General features: G+C 38.2%; 1 non-coding gene across 1 annotated transcript; it reads right to left on the bottom strand.

Moving 5' to 3' along the window:
- Positions 1-2,278: 2,278 nt before the first annotated feature.
- On the bottom strand, positions 2,279-2,385 carry LOC141610088 (small nucleolar RNA R71). Its single transcript, XR_012527982.1, has one exon. It is a non-coding gene; the product is annotated as a small nucleolar RNA R71 (small nucleolar RNA).
- Positions 2,386-4,650: the final 2,265 nt, after the last annotated feature.

The raw sequence follows: 4,650 nt of genomic DNA, 5'->3' as shown, positions 1-4,650 counted from the left end.
GTCCTTTGTTTTGCATATTCTTTGAGGTTTTGATCCCTTGGTAGGAAAGGAGTGCAAACCTTGCACTTTCATGGCAAAATAGAGCTAAATTGATTGAATTCAATGACCAAGCATCAAAGAGAAGACAAGACTAGAAGGCCTTTGTACATACTATAGTAGATGGGCAATGATGAGAAAAGATCCTTGCATCCCCGAGGAAATCCTCAAGGATTTTATGAAGAAAAAGGAAGACAAGAAGAAAGGAAGAAGCTGACAGAGAATCCGAGCGGATTGCCCACAATCCGCCCGTCCAGCAAAGGCAATCCGAGCGTCTTCCTCACCTGGACGCTCGTCCAGAACCACCACAATCCGAGCGGATTATCAAGAATCCGCTCGTCCAAAAGACTCAGAATCCGCCCGTCCCGCACCCAAGACGCTCGGATTACGTGACAGCTAAATTCGTCTTCTACTTATTCAAAGAAGGATGCGCATATTTTTCTAAGACCGGCAAAAAAGAGACCGGAGTCTCCCTGGAGACCGGCAATTCCTCAAGGACTTAATCGTCATTTAAGCCCTTAGTAAACCCTAATTTATGTACCTAATCCCCACTATAAATACCCCATTAGTCTAATTAGAGAAGGATGTTCTTCTTAGCAATCTCTAGTGTAGTTTATATCAATCAAATCTCTCTTTAATCTTGTAATCAACTTTTAATCAAGTCTTAATACAAATCTCATTTCCTTAATTTCTCTTTTGTTCATCTTTCATTTGGGTAATTGAAGATTATTTGGGTTATTATTGGGAGATTGACAACCTTCCAATCAATCATCAAGTACTTCTATTATTCTTTGCTTTATCATTGGAATCATTAGTAGGTATAATTCTCTTAATCCCTTTTTAATTATTGTTAATCATCTTCATTTATTCACCATGTTTTACTTTGTTGGTATGATTGACAACCTTGCTAGCATGTTCAACATGATAATGAGTGAGTAGTTTCTTTAGCTAGGGTTAATGGGTAATTAGGGGAAACCAACATGGGGGATGATTCATGCTGAAATTAATATGTTTTCATGGTTTATTTGCTTGCTTGTTATGATCTCAACTCATGCACATGTTATGTTTGATGAAATGCAAGCCCATGAATCCTTGGATTTTTTACCCATCACTTACCTTTTCAATGAGACTTGTAAGACATAAACCAACTCGATCCATCACAACAATAATTGCTTGCTTATAATTTGAGAATATGTTTGTATGATCAATTCCCATGAATCCCCTTTGACCCCATGACACCCTAGTGCCTTTTATCAATTGTTTACATCCCTTTTAATCATCTTGCTTGTTTACTTTCATTGCAATTTAGTGTAGTGATCTTCTATTCAAACCCCAAATTGTGACACCCCTAGACACCACTAGTTGCAATTGAAAATCTCATCTCAATTCCCGTCCCTTGGGATCCGACCTTTACTTGCCTCTTTACTAATTGTAGAGTTGTTTGTGAAGTTATAAATATAGTTTTGGTCTAGGTGCTCCTAACGACAAGTACCGAAAACTAAACCTCCAAGTGAGTCCGACCAAAATTGGCGCCGTTGCCGGGGACGGTGTTAACTTGATTTAGATTTTCTTAGATTGTTATTAGTTGTGTCTTTCTTTGCCTTGGGGAAGTAAAACTCCTCAAGGTTTGTTCTAATTATTTTCGAGTTGTTTGGTATTTTGCATGTCTAGAAGATCACAAGGTAACTTGTTTCCCTTTGATCACGAAATTGAAAGAACTTTGACAACCAATAGAAGAATTGCTAGAACAACTTTGAGAGGTATTGGTGAGGTTGTAGATATTCAACCAAATACTATTGAGTTCGTCAACCCTTTTGCAAGAGAAGGTGAAGAGAACCCAACACAAAATCCAACACAAAATCAACCCACAATGCCTAAATTTTCATCACATTCCGTACCAACCGAGGAGAACCTACCCAATGGTACTCCCACACCACAACACTTAACCGGGAATTTCATTGCTAAATCCGCATTTATCCAATTAGTCGAAAGAAGCCAATTTGGTGGGATGCCTAGTGAAGACCCTCACTCTCACATGGAGGCTTTTTGTGACTATTGTGATGCGATTTCACAAACCGGTGTAACTCAAGACCAAATTCGATGGGTCTTATTCCCTTTTTCTCTAATTGGCACCGCCAAACAATGGTTGAAAGGCCTTGATAAGGCTACTCTCGGAATTGACTCTTGGAAGAAATTGGCTCTAGCTTTCTACAAAAAGTTCTATCCACCGGACAAGACTAACATGCTAAGAGCTCAAATTACGGGCTTTAAGCAAAGAGATGAAGAATCCTTGTATGAAGCTTGGGTGCGATTCAAAGGAATTTGTCGCTCATGTCCTCATCATGGACTTAGTGAGTGGTTCTTGGTACAACAATTTTGGAACGGTCTTTATGAAGACTCAAGAAACATTGTCAACATGGGATCAAATGGTATGTTCACCGAAGTTGACGATAATCAAACTTGGAACAAAATTGAGGAAATGGCGGTCCATAATTCACAATATAGTAGACCTCGCAAGGCTACTAGAGGAGGAAAGCATGAAGTGGACTCTATTACTCAATTGGGTGCTCAACTTAGCTCCCATATTGAAACCATAAACTTGAAGTTTGATAAAGCAATGGCTAAACTTGAAGAAGCCTCAAAATCACCAAAGCATCATGTCAATGCCATGACGGCATCTTCATCAATCCCAAGTGGGATATGTGAGAATTGTGGAACTTTGGGACATGACCAAAGTGAATGTAGGGGAACAAATGAACAAGTAAATGCTTTTCAAGCATACAAGAGTGGTACTCCTTATTCAAATTATTACAATGAAAATACCAAGTTCCACCCAAATCTCTCATACAAAAGCCAAAATGTTCAAAATCTTCAACCAACATACACTCCACCACCCATGAGAAACCAAAATCAAAGACCCTTTTACAATCAAAACCAAGGTTACCAAAATCAAACTCCATACAATCAACAAAATGACCAAGGTTTTGATGTTCAAAAAGCGGTCCTCCAAATGCAAAAGAATCAACAAGAGTTTTTCACTCAAATGCAAAAGGATAGTCAAGCAAAGGAAATCACCATCAACAACATCCTAGCCCACACCAAAATGTTGGAAACCCAATTGACTCAACTAGCATCTTCAAGCTCACAAAGACAAAAGGGGCAATTACCACCTCAAGGTAATCCCCCGAGACATGAAACGGTTAGTGCCATTCACTTGAGGAGTGGTACAAGGTATGAAGCACCGAAGAAGCAAGTTGAGGATGAAGTTGTGGAAGCTAGTGACAAAGAAGAAATTGTGCAAAACTCCAAGAATGGAGAACCATCAAAAGAAGAAGTTTCAAAGAGAAATGAAGACAAGGCCAAGGAACCCATTGTGATTAGACTTCCTTTTCCAAGTCGTCAAGCCAAGCCCAAATTTGATGAACAACTTGGAAAATTTATGGAAATTGTGAAGAATTTGGAAGTCTCGATTCCTTTCACGGAATTAATCAATCACGTGCCGGCCTATGCAAAGTACATGAAAGACATCCTTACGAAAAAGAAGTCGATCCGGAAGCTTGAGACTATCGCCTTCACTAAGGTGAGTAGTGCAATCCTTTAAGGGAGTTCACCTCCAAAACTTAAAGATCCGGGAAGCTTCTCAATACCGTGTACCATTGGCAACACCACGATCAACAAAGCCCTATGTGATCTAGGGGCTAGTGTGAGTGTTATGCCGTATTCGGTAAGTAAAAGGTTAGGGATGGGAGAGCTTAAATGTACCAATATCACACTCCAAATGGCCGATAGATCTACGAAGACACCATTAGGGATATGGGAAGATGTGTTAGGTTCATCTACCTATTATTAGACTCCTCTAATAGTGAACTAATTAACTTATTAATTATTTGTTCTTTAGATCTAGTGCATGCATAACAAAATGAAAGATTTATAAGAAAAACAATGTTCCTTACATTGTTGGTTGGTTCGAAAATTTGGGCACAAGTAAGGTCACCTTCCTTCACTTGTTCTTGAGCTTATAATGATGGATGATCCTCCTAAGACTCCAAGTTTAGAAGCCACTCCAATAAATTGCACCCAAGATGAATCCCAAAAATCTCTACTAATATTAACTAGATATGTAGTAGAAATATTACCTTAATAATACTAATATTCTTATATTACTACTTCTAGTAATAGATTTAGTGTATTAGTATTTATTGAGAGCTTTTATGAATTTTGCATGTGAGAAAGCTAGAGAGATATAAGGATTTTCAAGCAAAAACACAAGTAACAAAATGAGCAACCAAAATTCCTCCTTTTGTAATGCCAAAACCGGTTGGCATAAGGCAAAGGAGGAATCTTTTGCCTTTTGTTTTTTTAGTCTTTGTTTGTGTAGGTAGTGTGTAGGCTTTAAGCTTTGTAAGACATGTCATGGATAAGTCACTATCACACATTTTTATAACAAAAAGAACAAGACAAAACAAGAGCATCTCTTGCTCTCATTTGGCCGAAATAATGGACCCTTTATGGTCTATTTTTGCCTTTTGTCATTTGTCCCACAAATGCTTATAAGTCATATGTTCAACTATCTTACATTTTTAATTATTAATGTAATCATTTAACACTTAAATA

Source organism: Silene latifolia, chromosome 10 (genome assembly GCF_048544455.1).
Source record: "Silene latifolia isolate original U9 population chromosome 10, ASM4854445v1, whole genome shotgun sequence".
Lineage (NCBI taxonomy): Eukaryota > Viridiplantae > Streptophyta > Magnoliopsida > Caryophyllales > Caryophyllaceae > Silene > Silene latifolia.
The sequence above is the reverse complement of the archived record's forward strand: the minus strand, read 5'-3'. Positions and strand labels throughout refer to the sequence as shown.